Raw genomic sequence first — 18,535 nt, 5'->3', positions numbered from 1 at the left:
GTGCGATCTCGGCTCACAGCAGCCTCTGCCTCCCGGGTTCAAGCAATTGAAACAGCCTTTGCAAAATTATGACTGAGATAGTGAAAGAGATCTAACTTAACTGACTCCATCTTGCTTCTAACTTCCAAGCTGTCCTTGTTCATTCCTGGGTGTAGACTGAACTAACTTTGGGAGAAACTTGGTTTACAGTTTATAGTTTAAACAAAGACAGTAACAGCCTTTTCCCAAAGCAGACGTCCTCCTTGTCTGGGGACTAGATTGCCTTTGTAGGACTAACATTAGCCACAAGATTAGAAATTATGGTTTAGGAGTCATGCAGCTGGATGCTACAAGATTCTGACCCTTCCTAAACTGCTCCTAAAATCAATGCTTGATATATTTTGCAGACCTTGCACTTCAGCTGGCACCACCCAGATCAATAAACTGGCTCATCTGATCTTGTGGTCCCCACCCAGGAACTGACTCAGCACAAGAAGACAGCTTTGACTCCCTATGATTTCTTCCCTGACCAATTAGCACTCCTGGCTCACTGGTTTCCCTTCACCCACCAAGTTATCCTTAAAAACTGTGTTCCTCGAATGCTGATTTGAGTAATAATAAAACTCCGGTCTCCCTCACAGCTGGCTCTGTGTGAATTACTCTTTCTCTATTGCAATTCCCCTGTCTTGATGAATTGGCTCTGTCTAGGCAGCAGGCAAGGTGAACCCCTTGGGTGGTTACACTATTCTCATGCCTCAGCCTGTACCTCCTGGTGTGTACCAGCTGTGCACCGGCGGTTTTTTTTTTTTTTTGGAGACCGAGACTCACTCTGTCACCTGGGCTGGAGTGCAGTAGTGTGATCTTGGCTCACTGCAACCTCTGCCTCCTGGGTTCAAGTGATTCTCCTGCTTCAGCCTCCCGAGTAGCTGGGATTACAGATGTGCACCACCATGCCTGGCTAATTTTTTGTATTTTCAGTAGAGACAGGGTTTCATCATGTTGGCCAGGCTGGTCTGGAATTCCTGACTTCAAGTGAGCCACCTGCCTCGGCCTCCCAAAGTGCTGGGATTGCAGGCTTGAGCCACCCTCAGCAATTCATCCCACCAGAAGAAAAGGCTAAGGTAAATTTATCTGCACAGGAAACTCGTAAATTTATCTGCACAGAAAAACTGAACTACAAGGGATGAGGTACTTAACTTCCCACCTGAAGACCCAGGAATTTTTTTTCTTTCTTTCTTCATTGAAATTGGGTCTCTGTCGCTCAGACAGGAGTGCAGTTGCACGATACTGGCTCATTAAAGTCTCCCTCTGGGATCAAATGATCTTCCCCACCGCAGTCTCCTGAGGAGCTAGCACCGGTGCACACCACCACCCGAGAATCTGACTTATTTTTCTACCTTTCATAGAAAGTGCATAAAAAAGCGCCTAATTAAACTTGAAACAGAAAAAAGGCATAGCCGGATAAAACCTAAGCTCGCAACCACAATTCCAATTCCAAACCCACAACACTATGACAACAACGGCACACATGCTATCTTTCCACACATTGTGCAATCAGAAGAAAGCGCCAACGCAGTCCCCCACTACCACAAAGTACGCAGTCGAGTTTCCCACATTTGCGGAAATCACAAGGATCAATATACACATCCAAAACACAACGGAAAAACCTAGCTTTAACGAAAACCACCTTCGTGATCATGGTAAACCCCCGGCCAAATAAGAACGAGTTGTTAGTTACTACTAGCTACCTCACCACCGTCCTCAACACACCACTTAGTCATGGCAAATTGTATTGTGAGTTGTTTTTAGGCATCATTTCGAAACCACCGCTTTTTCGCATGACACAACTCAGACTACACCTTCTTTGATATTTGCTAGAAAAATTCTTCCGCGCGAAGAACGCACTAGAACCGGCAATCACTGCGCCCCTATCTACATATGCCCGCCTCTAATAGTGACGTCACCGTCTGCTTCTTTACGCTTTGACTGAATTCCCTTCCAGATCGGGTCACTCTTAGCTACCGCTCCCAAAGATTCAAAAGAAATCGCATTGTGTGATAAGAAATTTTTTTTCCCTTTTTTCTGCACAGGCTCATATAATAGAAGGAACCTTTGTTACTTTTTCAGAGAATTCATACAGCCATTAATTATCCAGACCTATTTCTCAGTGTTTTTTTTTTTCCCTCCCTCCCTCCCTTCCTTTTCTCTTTCTTTCCCTCCCTCCTTCCCTCCCTTTCTCCCTCCCTCCCTCCCTTTTATCCCTCTCTCCCTCTCTCTTTCTTTTTTTCTTGACGGAGTTTCGCTCTTGTTGCCCAGGCTGGAGTGCAATGGCGTGATCTCGGCTCACTGCAACCTCCGCCTCTCAGGTTCAAGCAATTCTCCTGCCTCAGCCTCCCGAGTAGCTGGGATTACAGGTGCCTGCCACCACGCCCAGCTAATTGTTGTAGTTTTAGTAGAGATGGGGTTTCACCACGTTGGCCAGGCTGGGGTCGAACTCCTGACCTCAGATGACCCGCCAACCTCGGCCTCCCAAAGTGCTAGGATTACAGACATAAGCCACCGCGCCTGGCCCTCAGTGTTCTTTTCATTCCACTTAAGAAACTGGAACACACCACGATGAGGATGATGATGCCAAAACTAGATTGATGGCTCACATCATCTACAGTACAAATACATGCTTAATAATTTAACACTTTAGGCCAGGCACGGTGGCTCACGTCTGTAATCCCAGCACTTTGGGAGACCAAGGTGGGTGGATCACCTGAGGTCAGGAGTTCAAGACCAGCCTGACCAACATGGTGAAACCCCATCTCAAAATACAAAAAATTAGCTGGGTGTGGTGGCAGGCGCCTGTAATCCCAGCTACTCAGGAGGCTGAGGCAGGAGAATCGCTTGAACCAGGAGGTGGAGGTTGCAGTGAGCCAAGATCGCACCACTGCACTCCAACCTAGGCGACAAGTAAAAAACTCCGTCTCAAAAAATAATAGTAACAATAATAATAATTTAACACTTTATTGAACTCAAAGCAACATTAAGCATCTTTGCCTTCGTTGTACACAGCTGAACGGGAGCCCAGGGAGGGGAAGGCTGCATGGTTTTGCTTGGCGGGGAAGGTGTGCACCCTGCAGTCCTGCCGTGTTGTGGGAAGATTAGCCCATGTTCTGTCGGTTGCCGTAACCCCTAGGGTGGGTGTCCTTCCAGTCATCCCACTCTCGAGCTCTTTGGAGTGTTTGTTCATCATCCTCTTCCTCCTTTTCTTGATCTTTCTGTTGCTGAGTGGCTTTTCTGAATTCTTCTGGTGTTGCCTTAGCTATTCCCTGATCTGGTAACACTGCATGTTTCTGATGTTGATCATACCAGTCACTCACTGTCATAGAAGCCAGACTTGGATAACCAGCGCCAAATACTTTGGCTTGCGCCATGTTCCGAGTGAGAATGAAGGGTTTTATTAGAGGCCTCTCATGGCCAGATGAGTTCGAAGTGGATGCCTCTCTTGAAAAGTCTTTCTCTCCCAGGATCTTTATTTCCTGATCAATGCTCTCAATCTCTTCTAAGCTGGTATTAATCCACCTCTGAAGGTGAAGAAGATAATATTCACGAACACCCTCATCATCTGCTTGACCACTTTCCACAGCAGATTTCATTGTAGACAACCTATGCTCCAACTCCTTCTTCTGCTTGTATCTCTCTATTTTAGCCTGTCTTTGAGATGCCATAGCAACGAGGCTAGGATAAGCCGTGGAAGTAATAGCAGTGTTATTTTCAGCTGAGTTGGTCTTGGTTTGGGGTAGCTCAAACTCGGCCACACGATAGTAATGGCACTGAGTTAAGTATTTTATAAAGTGTTCGCGAGCCTGCTGCAAATGATCTAGACGCTTACTGGGGTTGACTTGTTTCATGGTGAGGGCTCCTTGAAAAGCTGGCACCATCAGGTACTTCAGGTCGGTGGAAGTAATCTCCTCCAAATCTTCATTTCGGCTAAACAAGTCGAGCTGCGATAACATTTTGGCAACCTTCTGAAGGAGGTCGAGGCCCTTTAACACCTTTTCCTGGACTATCCGGGAACCGGTGGGTTCAGTCGCTCCTTCGACTTCTTCCAGAAGCTGTTTGCTGGAATCGAACAGCTCGGGGAGACGCGGCGGCGGCAGAAACTCGTCTTCAGCAGCTGCCATCTTGGGAAGGCTGACGTGTAATGTTGATTCCTTCCCTTTCTGGACACACGTAAAGATTCTGGCGCGGATTTCTAACAACCAGTCTCAATCGGGCGCTGCCGAGCAGGGCAGTCAGGGAGGCGGTGGCGATGGGGAGACATAGGGGAAAGCAATGGAGTCGGTTGTGCCGGGTCTGAATCGCTGCTCCACTCTGGGTCTTCGTCAAACTTTGTCTCTCTGTTTTCGTTTCCTAAAATTGTAAAGTGGGAATAATACTGCCTGCCTGGCTCACAAGATTTCTGTGAGGACTGAATAAGAGAATGCATTTAAAATGCGGCTACCCCCAACCCAGGCTATTCTGCCCCTCGACTGCTGCCCCCTGTACTTTGGAACCCCCAAACTGACTTTGCCAAGATTCAAGTATCTGCAGTTCCTGCCATACAGGCAAGTAGCATCAGGCCTGGATTTGGTAACAAACTGAGTGCGCTTATATGTGTATATCTGTGTATGTATGATGTACAAAGTACTGGGATTACAGGCGTGAGCCACCACGCCTGGCCTAAAACTCAGTTTTTAAAAATTACTGAGCGGCCGGGCGCGGTGGCTCACACCTGTAATCCCACCACTTTGGGAGGCCGAGGCGGGCCGACTACGAGGTCAGGAGACTGAGACCATCCTGGCTAACACAGTGAAACCCCGTCTCTACTAGAAATACAAACAATTAGCTGGGCGTGGTGGCAGGCGCCTGTAATCCCAGCTACTCAGGAGGCTGAGGCAGGAGAATTGCTTGTACATAATACATATTATGTGTGTACATAGCACACATATTACACACACACACATACACAGAATCAAACCAACTACATGACCAAATCATGACTAAATCAAAGGCCCCAAATAAGTTGAGATGGAGAAACACAGCCCCTCAATACAGAATGTTATTTGGAGAGTTCCCTCACACGTGGGGAAGGGCAACACGCGCACACCTATTAATCTCAGATCATGGCTGTTCCGGCCAACTCAGGTGTGCTGTCCTAAGACATGCCCCTCAGTTTGTGAGTCTCACCTGATCTCTGAATTTCCAACCATTCCTTAGCCTCATGGGGGTCCAGGAAGGAAGGGCTGATGCTCAGAAATATGAGAGTGACATATATACTCAGTAGTTTTTAAAAGCTGAGTTTTGTCATATAAGTTCACAGAGCAATTGTGACTGTTAAAACATCATTAATGTTGGCCAGGCGTGGTGGTTCACACCTGTAATCCCAGCACTTTGGGAGGCCGAGGCAGCTGGATCACCTGAGGTCAGGAGTTTGAGACCATCCTGACTTGGAGAAACCCTGTCTCTACTAAAAATACCAAATTAGCCAGTTGTGGTGGCACATGCCTGTAACCCCAACTACTTAGGAGGCTGAGGCAGGATAATTGCTTGAACGTGGGAGGCGGAGGTTGCAGTAAGCCGAGATCACGCTATTGCACTCTAGCCTGAGCAACAAGAGCAAAACTCTGTCTCAAAAAAAAAAAAAAAGTCATTAATGCCAATGTCACTGAATCTAATTTATTATTATTATTATTATTAAGACAGAGTCTCACTCTGTCACCCAGGCTGGAGTGCAGTGACATGATCTTGGCTCATTGCAACCTCCATCTCTTGAATTCAAGCAATTCTCCTGCCTCAGCCTCCTGAGTAGCTGGAACTATAGGCATGCATCACCACATCTGGCTAATTTTTTGTGTTTTTGGTAGAGACAGGGTTTCGCCATGTTGGCCAGGCTGGTCTCGAACCCCTGACCTCAGGTGATCTGCCTGCCTCAGCCTCCCGAAGTGCTGGGATTACAGGCATGAGCCACTGTGCCCGGCCACTAAATGTCTTACTCAACACTCTGAGTTGTGGAGAGCCAAATCCATTCACTCCTGAAACACACTGGCCCTGAAGCTGCATTTCTCAGCCACAAAGCTCCGCAATAAAAACCATACTAACTCTGTTTAGGCCAGGGGCGGTAGCTCATGCCTGTAATCCCATCACTTTGGGAGGCCGAGGTGCTGATATCACCTGAGCTGGGGGAGATTGAGGCTGTGTTGTGCCACTACACTCCAGCCTAGTGAGAGTAAGACCCTGTCTTAACCGCTCCCCAATCAACAAAAAACAACAGCAGCAGCAAAAAACCAGCTCCACACTATTTAGTACAATTGCTGATTTAGGACAATTGCTGGATTACCTTCATCCACAAAGTGTGACCCAGCCCACCTCAGTTATACTATATAATCTCATTATTGAACTATCTTCCTAATTTTATTCCAGAAGGTTTGATTTCACATCAGGAAAGTAATACTTTGGCTGCTTTCAATGGTATCCAGGAATGCCAGGCTGACAACAGCTCTGAGGCCTCTATGATTATTTGTGCCCCCCATGGCTCTGATATCACAGGTACTAACAGACCCTTTTTGCTATGCTGGGAGAACTTCATTTCTGATGACCACATTGTCTACTCCAGTATTTTCACCATTCATAAAGTATTATTGAATTTCTTTGAGTGCTGCTAATGATGAAAAACACCTGTTTTCAAGTCATTACTTACACGTAGTGCATACTTTTCATTTACTCACAGCCACTTAAATGTTCAAGGTCCAGTCCACTGGCCTGGCCTCTGGGGATACTAAGAGGAATAATGCAAAGACCGAGTCTGCCTGCAATAAATAAGATCATAGTCTGTAGGGAAAACAGACTTGCCAGACTATAAAAAGTTCAGTCAGAGCCACATTACGATTTTGAAGGGCCCATACTTTTGCCTTTGTGTGCCTGCCTCCTCTGTTAAAATATACATATTTCCATTAAAATGTGTATTAAAAATGCTATCTTATGACTGCATTGATTAAAACATGAATATATTATTATATATGACATTTTCTTCCAGCTAAAAATTCATTTTTTTCTTCTGATTTTTAAAAGAAGTGCCCCTAGGCCCTGTGCCTATGGTACCTAACAGATAAGGTTAGGTGGGTTCAGTGGCACTGAGTGGATCCCAGGCAGTTTGGAAGGGCTGAAGTACAAGTTTTCCAGGTAGATGAAGAACGGCAGGGCAGGGAAGTGCATTCCAGGAAGAGCAGGCATATAAGTTTATGGAAGTAATACAGTAAGGCTGTCTGGAAACTTTAAAGTAAGGAAACAGATTAAGTAGAGCAATGCTTCTCCAGTGGAATATGGTGTGGGCAACATTCAACATATTCAATTGAACATTTTTAGTAGCTATATTATTATTTTTATTATTTTTTATTTATAGAGATGAGGGTCTCGCTATGCTGCCCAGTCTGGTCTTGAGCTCCTGGTCTCAAGCCATCCTCCTGCCTCAGCCTCCCAAAGTACTGGGATTATAAGTGTGAGTCATCAGGCCGGGCCCACATGAAATTAACTTTATTATCATGTTTTGACTGGGCACGATGACCCATGCCTAAAATCCCAGCACTTTGGGAGGCTGAGGCCGGATGGCTTGAGGCCAGCAGTTGACGATTAGCCTGACCAACTTGCCTAAACCCTGCCTGTACCAAAAATACAATTAGCTTATTGTGGTCATGCATGGCTGCAGTCCAGCTACTCTGAGGTTGAGGCATGAGAATTGCTTGAACCTGGGAGGCGGAGGTTGCAGTGAGCTGAGATTACACTACTGCACTCCAGCCTGGGCAACAGGGTGAGACTCTGTCTTATAAAAAACAAAAAATAAAAACCAAAAAAACCCACAAATCATTGCATTTACCTTACTAAAGTTCCTAAGCATTAAACGATAGCAAGGTACAGCTTTAAACAGTAAGCAACGGTAACAACCCTGCAACCCCAAAAGCTTTAAGAACCAAAAGAAGCAATGAAAAAAAAAACAAAAACCCAGGGCGCGGTGGCTTTTGCCTGTAATCCCAGCACTTTGGGAGGCAGAAGAGGGTGGATCACCTGACATCAAGAGACCAGCCTGACCAACATGGTGAAACTCTGTCTCTACTAAAAATACAAAAAATTAGCCCAGCGTGGTGGCGGATGCCTGTATTCCCAGCTCTACTCAGGAGGCGGAGGTTACAGTGAGCTGAGATTGCACCATTGCACTCCAGCCTGGGTGACAAAAAGCAAAACTCTGTCTCAAAAGAAAAAAAAAAAAAAAGCCAGGTGCCATGGCTCACGCCTGTAATTCCAGCATTATGAGAGGCCAAAGGTGTGGATCACTTGAGGACAGGAGTTCCAGACCAGCCTTGCCAACATGGTAAGACCCCATCTCTACTGAAAATACAAAAATTAGCCGGGCATGTGGTACACTCCTGTAATGTAATCCCAGTTTCTCGGGAAGCTGAGACACGAGAATAGCTGGAACTCGGGAGGTGGAGGCTGCAGTGAGCCGAGATTGCTCCAGTGCACTCTAGCCTGGGAAACAGCAAGACTGTGCCCCCCCAAAATAAGGCAAAAAGCTAAAACAACCAAAGAAGCTGGGCGCATGAATCTGGGCACCATTGCACTCCAGCCTAGGTAAACAAAGCCAAACAATCCTTCCACCGTCAAAAAACAAAGCAAAAGCAAATACACAACAAAACTCTCATTTCAACCACCACAACCAGGGAAAAGCACGTACGCAGCCCCCACTATCACAAATTATGCGGTCGAGTTCCCCACATCTGGGAAAGCAGCGGGGGTCAGCATAATTGGAGTGTAATGGATGAGCCTCGCCCTGGGAAAACCACCTTCGTGATCATGGTATCTCCCCAGCCAGGTAAGTATGAGGTACTTGCCAGACCCCAGCAATCCCCGGTGCCACCCACATCATTGTAAAGTGCGTGTAACTCCTGAAATGACTCTAATTGTACTCTGTCCACATATCGTGAACAAAATAAACAGATTTTTATATTATATCTTAGTGTTGGCGACAGAGTTGTGCAAAAAGGAACTCCCTTCCAAAATGCAGTCTTTAATTTACTCCACCTCCCGGCGTCACGTCATGCGTAGGCCTGGCTGGTCAGAGAGCACAGCTGCGCTCTCATCTGGGCCCGCTTCCAACCACCAGTTCCTCCTCCCGCTCGCATCAATGCAAGTGACTTCTGTCAGGCCATTTTCCTGACAAAAACGCACCACCTCCCTACTTTTGGCGTAGCCTAAGGCCTTCGGATCTCCCAGTATGGAGAGTTTCCTTGAGCAAACAGACGTGAATGAACTTTTAGTCGCGGGATACCCACGCTATGCACCAGCCGAGCATCATTTCCTCTTATTCCAAGAAGGGGAATAGGGCATACTAGCAGGTTGTATTGCAGAGTGGAGGGTTTTGGAATCCAAGATCTGGACTGCAATCTAGTGTTCACAATGCAAGATTTTCGATGAGCTTATGGCCTCAACTTGTTCCTCAGTTTGCAAAACCTGCATTACTGTCCTTGGAGGAGTTCTTGTAAAGACTAAACCAAATAAATTAACGAATAGCTTAAACCTTAAAGCATAATTATAACATGTGAGTCAGGCAATCCAATAAAAACCCTAAAGCAAACCAAGAAATACTAACAGCTAACATCTACTGTTTACCATGCACCTGGACTTTATGGTTAATCCTCACAACGTTGAAGTAGGAAATGGAATCATTCCCATTTCATGGATAAAGAACCTGAGGCATGATGAAGATTCTTTGCTGGCCGGCTGAGGTGGCTCATGCCTGTAATCCCAATACATTTAGGAGGCCCAGGCGGGCGGATCACCTGAGGTCAGGGGTTCGAGACCAGCCTGGCCAACATGATGAAACCCCGTCTCTACTAAAAATACAAAAATTAGCTGGGTGTGGTGGCACGCGCCTGTAATCCCAGCTACTTGAGAGGCTGAGGCAGGAGAATTGCTTGAATCTGGGAGGCGGAGGTTGCAGTGAGCCAATGAGCCGTGATCACACCACCACACTCCAGCCTGGGCGACAGAGCGAGACTCTGGCTCAAAAAAAAAATTCTTTTCTTGTTTGCTTGGCCAAACCTTAGTCAGGCTTCTGAATCTTCTCATAGGCCAGTCTGTGCATGTTCTTGTAAAATCTAGTTTTAGTAAAGGAACCCTACTAATTCAATTTAGCTGAAACCCAAATTCTCCAAATCTGATCAGGTTCCTCATCCTGCACCACCCCCCAGGTGATATCTGATCACCCCAGCCTGTCTTCAGCAAGAATCCTGTTAGATCAGTTTAGCCAGAATTCCTCTTACCCCTGATGTTTGCTCTTGGTAATTTTCCATCCACTGACCTCCACACTGCTCCTTGGCTATAAATTCCCATTTGCCCATGCTGTACTTTGGACTTGTGCCCAATCTTTCTCCTCTACTATAAGACCCCATTGCAGTGGTCCCTATACCTATCCTGATGGTCCTAAACAAAGTCATCCTTATAGCAAAAAATTCACCTCTCCCAGTTACCAAAGCCTCTTCTACTGATGTGCCTGGAGGAGCTACAGTAACTATAAACCCCTGCAAATGTGGAGGAAGTAACTAGAGCCTGGGTCCAGTCATGACTGTCTACTGAATCATCTTAGCCAATGCTCACTGAAGGCTCATGGTGCTCCCAGCACAGGGAGAAGAACTTCACACACCTTAACTCATTTAATCCACTCAATAATTCTACAGAGTAGACAATATCTCCATTTTGCAGATGAGAAAACTGAGGCCAAGAGAGGCTGATATGTGCCCCAGTGGCAGAGAAGGAATTAAAATCCACATAGACATCCCCAGAGAGGACTTCCTTTTTTATTTTTATGCACACATAGACAAGGGTGACATCTATAGAAAACAATCTGGATCACCCAGAAAGCATGTGGCATCCCAGGTGAACTGCTATGTGAGGTAACTGGCCCAAGGGCTTTAGTCACCCACCCTAACATCCCACCCAAAGACCCTGAGGACTGGGGGGTCAATATATTACATCACACAGTTTGAGAAGCTGTAGGGTGGAAACTTTCTGGCAAGTGAGTATCATTTGTTCCGGGTATATGTCAAATTAGAAAAAAAGGCTGAGAACCACTGTTCTAAGGCAAGCATAAAAAATGGAAACTGGCAATTATCAACACTGTATGAATGGAGGATTAGGGATACATCTATATTGTGTAAAAAAGGGAGAGACAATGCCAGGCGCAGTGGCTCACGCCTGTAATCCCAGCACTTTGGGAGGCTGAGGGGGGCAGATCACTTGAGGTCAGGAGTTCAAGACCAGCCCGACCAACATGGTGACACCCTGTCTCTACTAAAAATACAAAAATTAGCCAGGTATGGTGGGGCATGCCTGTAATTCCAGCTACTGGGGAGGCTGAGGCAGAAGAATGGCTTGAACCCAGGAGGCAGAGGTTGCAGTGAGCTGAGATCATGCCACTGCACTCCAGCCTGGGCAAAAGAGCGAGACTCTGTCTCAAAACAAAAACAAAAACACCACCAAAAAAACCACCAAAAAAAAGAAAAAGAAAAAAAAAACCACCAAAAAAAAGGAGGAGCCGTGGAGAGGAGTTTGTCACATTTGCTGAAAGTCACCACACGATGGCTATAGAATGTAACAAGCCAGCTGCTGGGCATGGTGGCTCACGCCTGTAATCCTAACACTTTGGGAGGCCAAGGTAAGTGGATCACTTGAGGTCAGGAGTTCGAAACCAGCCCGACCAACATGGTGAAACCCCGTGTCTACTAAAAATACAAAAATTAGCCAGGTGTGGTGGCGCATGCCAGTAATCCCAGCTACTCGGGAGGCTGAGGCAGGTGAATCGCTTGAACCTGGGAGGCAGAGGTTGCAGTGAGATTAGATCAGGCTACTGCACTCCAGCCTGGGCGATAGAGATACTCCATCTCAAAAAAAAAAAAAAAAAAAAAAAAAAAAAAGCCAGCAACAGCTTGAGACTTGATTGAGGTTTAGTAAGAAGCACCCTCATGTGAATACGTGTTAACGAGATGTCAGGAAGGAGCACTGGTGATGCTCTAATCTGATGTTACTCCCTTGCCCAAAGCCCTTCAATACTCCTTATTGTCCTCCGGATAAAGCCCCAACTCCATCCCATGCTCCTTGAGGCTCTGCATGGGCTGGCTCCACAGCTTTTCCAGCCTGCCTGTACTGTCCACCATGCTGCAGTGGCAGCCACAGCTACAGCTGCAGCCTCCTTCCAGCCTCAGAGCTTTTGCCTGTGTAGTTCCCCTTGCTTAAAATGTTTTTACCCTGCCTCTCCTGCTAAATCTAACTTCTCATGCTGAGTTCCCTCTGTTATCATAGTAAGAGTCCTTTAATTTCTCTTTTAGTCCTTATCACATCTCCAATCCATTCATTATTCCACTGTGTGATTATCAGTCAGTTTCCTGGGCTAGACTACAGACTGTCCAAGGACCTGAGAGTTTTCATCTGTCACTGCTGGAGTCTCAGGCTAGCAAAGTACCTTGCATGGAAGATATCTATACCTATCTACCTATATTTCTGCCTGTCCATCTGTCTATAGGATGCATGTGTATAATGATTAGAAAGCTGAGAAATGTGATAGAAAAGGAGTGTGGGAAGCCTGAATAAACTTTGAAAAGATTAAAAAAAAAAAAAAATTTGGAAGGTAAGAATAAGGATCAAGGACCAAGATACTAAACTCAGCCAGGCGCTGTGGCTCACGCCTGTAATCCCAGCACTTTGGGAGGCTGAGGCAGGTGGATTACTTGAGGTCAGGTGTTTGAGACCAGCCTGGCCAATATGGAGAAATCCGTCTCTACTAAAAATATAAAAATTAGCCGGGTGTGGTGGCAGGCACCTGTAATCCCAGCTACTCGAGAGGCCGAGACAGGAGAATTGCTTGAACCCAGGAGGCAGAGGTTGCAGTAAGTTGAGATTGCGCCACTGCACTCCAGCCTGGGCTACAGAGTGAGACTCCCTCTCAAAAAAAAAAAAAAAAAAAAAGTGACTATACTTAATATATTCTTGAAAATTCCTGAGAGCATATGTTAAGCATCTTTACCACAATAAAATGATACAAGTACATATGGTAATGCATATGTTAATTAGCTCCCTGTAGCCATTCCACAATGTATAATACTTCAAAACAACATGTACACAATAAATATATACAATTGGGACACTGATTACCATTACCTTTCCAAATATTGCTTTCACTCCACCTTCTGGAACTCCCATTGCATTTATATTGACCCCTCTCATTCTATTCTCTATCTCTTTGAAACTTTCTTGCATTTTCCCATCTCTGTATTTCTTTGAGCTACATCCTGGGTAATTTTTCAGATATGTCTTCACTAATTCTCTCTGTGGCAGTGTCTGCTGCTTAACCCATTCACTACGATTATTATTCCAATTATTGTACTTTCATTTTGAGAAATGAATAGACTAGAGAGGGTTTCCTTTTGCTTCTGCCTGGTGCCTGGGGCATTACCAAGCCAGGCTAATTTAAAGTAACTTTTTGTGCCATCCCCTAACATATACATATAGCAGTATGAATTCTGGCCCATTTTGAGGGACTGTGAGTTGTGAGATAGTGGTAAAGATTTCTCTGCCCCTTCCCATTCTCAGGCTGAGGCTGAGACAGGCACATATCTCTAACATCTTTCTCTTGGGGAGGGGGCATTCCTCAGAACTGAGGGTGTTCTTCTCCTGGGGTGGTCGCTTTATAGAATAGGGAGGGGCTCTCTAGTCAGACCTCCCACCTGGATCAGGCCCCAGGCTTTGTCTCCTGCCTGTGGTCCATTAAAAGCCAGATTCAGAGCTTCTGAGGATGGCCAATGTCCTCAGGAAATACACAGGGTCCATCCCTGCCTTTCCTTTCTGGATTTGTTTTCTTTCTCTGGGTCTCTGTGGATTTCTCTTTTTGCTAGATCAGGAATTTATTTTTAAAACTCATTTTCTTGTTCTATTTTCTCAACATTTTACATATTTTGAGCTTAGAAAAGCCTTCCCTGGACCTCAGGTCTACTCACTGCCAGAGAAGCTTATCCCTCAATTCATTTAGACTTTCACGCCGTTTCACTCACGAGGCCCCTAGCCCAATCTCTCACCTACTTCATGCTGCACCACAGCGTATTTCCTCTATCTCATGGGTCCCCAACTTTTTTGGCACCAGAGACCAGTTTTATGGAAGACAAATTTTCCATTTTTCCATGGATAATAGGGGGTGGGTGGGAATGGTTTCAGGATGAAACTGTTCCACCTTAGCTGATCAGGCATTAGTTAGATTCTCATAAGGAGTGTGCAACCTAGATCCCCGGCATGCTCAGTTCACAATAGGGTTCACGCTCCTATGAGAATCTAATGTGGCTGCTGATCTAACAGGAGGCGGAGCTCAGGTGGTAATGACACTCACCCCCTGCTGTGTGGCCTAGTTCCTAACAGGCCACCAACTGGTACCATGCATGGTCCAGGGGTTTGGAATCCCTTGCTCTAACTGGTCCTAGAGCCAACCAACAGTCATCTCCTCTACTCCCATTTCCCCAGCACTGCTGGAGAAAGAAAGTTGCAGAATCTTCCAGCACTCTTACTCCAAATTTATGCAAACTGCAACTACATCCTCACTGCTGCTTGGCATTCCTTTTTTTTTTTTTTTTTTTTTTGAGCTGGAGTCTCACTCTGTCACCCAGGCTGCAGTTCAGAGGTGCAATCTCAGCTCACTGCAATCTCTGCCTCCTAGGTTCAAACGATTCTCCTGCCTCAGCCTCCGGAGTAGCTGGGATTATAGGCAGGCGCTACCAGGCCCAGCTAATTTTTTGTATTTTTAGTAGAGACGGGGTTTCACCATGTTGGCTAGGCTGGCCTCAAACTCCTTGGCCTCCCAAAGTGCTGGGATTACAAGCCTGAGCCACCACACCCAGTTGGCATTCCTTTTTTTGTTTGTTTTTTGAGACGGAGTCTCGCTCTGTCACCTAGGCTTCAGTGCAATGGTATGATCTCGGCTCACTGCAACCTTTGCCTCCCGGGTTCAAGCGATTCTCCTGCTTCAGCCTCCTGAGTAGCTGGGATTACAGATGCACGCCACCATGCCTAAGTTTTGTGTTTTTAGTAGAGACGGGTTTTCTCCATGTTGGCCAGGCTGGTCTTGAACTCCTGACCTCAAGTGATCTGCCAGCCTCGGCCTCCCAAAGTGCTGGGATTACAGGGGTGGGCCACCACGTCCGGCCGGCATTCCTTTTATACATACTTTTTTTTTTTTTTTTCAATTTCTTCTACCCAGCTGTTCCAAATGTTCTCCACAATTAAGTGGTTCTCCGTGACAGTGGAGCCACTCCCAAAGGGAAATTTTGAAATTCTGTGGGGATGTTTTTGTTTCCCTGTGTAGTCATGCTAAAGCTTTACATATTAAAATATGGTACTGTAGGGCAGGGCGCGGTGGCTTACGCCTGTATTCCCAGCACTTTGGGAGGCTGAGGCGGGCAGTACATACTGTCAGGAGTTCGAGACCAGCCTGGCCAATATGGTGAAACCATAAAAAAAAATAACAAATATAAAAAATTAGCCAGGTGCGGTGGTGCACACCTGTAGTTTCAGCTACTTGGGAGGCTGAGGCAGGAATATCACTTGAACCCGGGAGGCAAAGGTTGCAGTGAGCCAAGACTGTGCCACTGCACTCCAGCCTGGGTGACAGAGACTCTGTCTCAAAAACAAATAAATAAATGTATTGTAACTTATTTTATTTTTCTCTCTCTTTTATATTTGTGTTGTTTTGTTTTTAAGACAGGGTCTTGCTGTGTAACCCAGGCTGGATGGAGTGCAGTCACGCAATTTCAGCTCACTGCAGCCTCAACCTCTTGGGCTCTGGTGATCCTCCACCTCACCCTCCTGAGTAGCTGGGACCACAGGTATGCACCACCATGCCCAGCTAATTTTTTCTTTTCTTTTCTTTTCTTTTGTACAGTTGGGGTTAAGCCATGTTGCCCAGCTTGGTCTCGAACTTCTGGGCTCAGGCGATCCTCCTGCCTTGGCCTCCCAAAGTCCTGGGATTATAGATGTGTGCCACCCCACATGGCTTCTCTCCCTCATATTATAGTTAGAACATATTATCTGTGGGGTAACTATATGTAGTTTGTATTTTCTATGAATATCTTCAGGGTAGTAAGTGGAATGCTACTAGTTGTTATAAAAGGAAACCCTGGGCCAGGCACGGTGTCTCCCACCTGTAATCCTGGCACTTTGGCAGGCCAAGGCAGGCAGAATACCTGAGATCAGGAGTTTGAGACCAGTCTGGCCAACATGGTGAAACCCTGTCTTTACTAAAAATACAAAAAATTTAGCTGGGCATGGTGGCATGCGCCTCTAATCCCAGCTACTTGGGAGGCTGATGCAGGGGAATTGCTTGAACCAGGGAGGTGGAGGCTGTAGTGAGCCGAGATCGCACCACTGCACTCCAGCCTGAGTAACAGAGCTAGACCCTGTCTCAAAAAAAAAAAAAAAAAGAAACACTTGATTTGACAGAAATGAGAACCACAAACTAATCCTATTGCATCCGCATCATTTTCACAGGAGTGAGAATAACTTCTTTACGATGAAAGTCCGGCCAGGCACGGTGGCTCACGCCTGTAATCCTAGCACTATGGGAGGCCAAGGCGGGCAGATCACGTGAGGTCAGGAGTTCGAGACCAGCCTGACCAACATGGCGAAACCCTGTCTCTACTAAAAATACAAAAATTAGCTGGGCATGGTGGCTCGGGCATGTAATCCCAGCTACTTGAGAGGCAGAGGCACAAGAATCGCTTGAACCTGGGAGGTGGAGGTCGCAGTGAGCCGAGATTGTGCCACTACACTCCAGCCTGGGTGACAGAGGAAGACTCCATCTCAAAAAACAAAAGGAAACACTAAGAAGAAAACATAGGTGTAAATCTTCTTGACCTCCAATTAGGGAATGATTTCTTACATATGACATCAAAAGCACAAGTATAGAATGTCAATCATCCTTCAATAAAGTGGTTAAAAAAAAAGATTTCTCTTCAGTGAGGCCTTTGGAGAAAAAAAGGCAGGTAGGCTGGGCGCGGTGGCTCACACCTGTAATCCCAGCACTGTGGGAGGCAGAGGTGGGCGCATCACTTGAAGCCAGGAGTTCGAGACCAGACCAGCCTGGCCAACATGACGAAACCCCATCTCTACAAAAAACACAAAAATCAGCTGGACATGGTAGTGCATGCCTATAATCCCAGCTTCTCGGGAGGCTGAGGCATGAGAATCGCTTGAGCCTGGGAGGCAGAAGTTGCAGTGAGCTGACATTGTGCCACTGCACTCCAGCGTGGGTGACAGAGGGAAATTATCTCAAAAAAAAAAAAAAAAAGATGCAAATAGCCAATAAGCACACGAAAATATGCTCAATATCCTTAGCCATCAGGATAATGCAAATCAAAATCACCATGAAATACCACTTCACCCTCACTATGATTGCTAGAATCGAAATGACAAGTATCTGGCTATGAGTGGGCAAACTAGTTGATTTTCCTGAAAAAGGCTAAAACTACGAAGAAGATTGTGCCAAGCCTTGAGTGTGCTGAGTCCAACTGCAGAACAAAGAGAATGCTGGGTATTAAGAGATGTAAGCATTTTGAAGTGGGAGGAGATGAGAAGAGAAAGGGCCAAATGATATACAGTTCTAAGTGTCATCTTTTGTTTTATAATGAAGACAATAAAATATTGAGGTTATGTTCACATTAAAAAAAAAAAGTCTCCAGACAATCTCTGGCTCTTTCTAAAAATCAAACTATCTTTTAAATGGGTGAATTGTATGGTATAATATTAATAGATGGCTTCCCCATCTCCCTTCCCCAGACAGACTCCCGATTATGACAAGGACTACGTTCCAAGGGTATCTGCATTCCCCTCACCCAGAATAAGCTTTATCCACAATAAGTACCCCATTATATATTGGCTGAATTGAATGAACTGGAAATCAAACTCAGGAAGCATTTCCAAAAGCATTTCCTTTAAACATGTTTTTAATTTTTAGAGATAGGGTCTTGTTCTGTCACCTGGGCCTCCAAAAGTACTGGGATTACAATACAAGCACAAGCCACTGAGCCTGGACTTTCTGCATTTTTAAATTGATAGATCACAGTAATATGTAACTTTTTCCCTTTTTAAAACTACTATGGGCCGTGGCTCACACATGTAATCCCAGCACACTGGGAGGCTGAGGTTAATGGATCACCTGAAGTCACGAGTTCAAGACCAGCCTGACCAATACAGTGAAACCCCATCTCTACTAAAATACAAAAATTAGTCGGCCGGGAGCAGTGGCTCACGCCTGTGATCTCAGCACTTTGGGAGGCCAAAGAGGGCAGATCATCTGAGGTCAGGAGTTCAAGCCTAGCCTGGCCAAAATGGTGAAACCCCATCTCTACTAAAAATATAAATATTAGCCAGGCGTGGTGGCAGGTGCCTGTAATCCCAGCTACTCAGGAGGCTGAGGCAGGAGAATCACTTGAACCCAGCGGGC

General features: G+C 45.9%; 1 protein-coding gene and 1 pseudogene across 3 annotated transcripts in view; both read right to left on the bottom strand.

Moving 5' to 3' along the window:
* TEX14 (testis expressed 14) overlaps window positions 1–18,535 on the bottom strand; it is a 161,482-nt gene that overhangs the window by 126,958 nt on the left and 15,989 nt on the right. The gene's annotated exons all lie outside the window — the stretch shown is intronic.
* LOC105539079 overlaps window positions 3,129–18,535 on the bottom strand; it is a 31,365-nt pseudogene continuing 15,958 nt past the window's right edge.

Source organism: Mandrillus leucophaeus, unplaced genomic scaffold, assembly GCF_000951045.1.
Source record: "Mandrillus leucophaeus isolate KB7577 unplaced genomic scaffold, Mleu.le_1.0 Scaffold20, whole genome shotgun sequence".
NCBI lineage: Eukaryota > Metazoa > Chordata > Mammalia > Primates > Cercopithecidae > Mandrillus > Mandrillus leucophaeus.
Note: the sequence above shows the minus strand (reverse complement) of the source record. Positions and strands in the feature narration are given on the sequence as shown.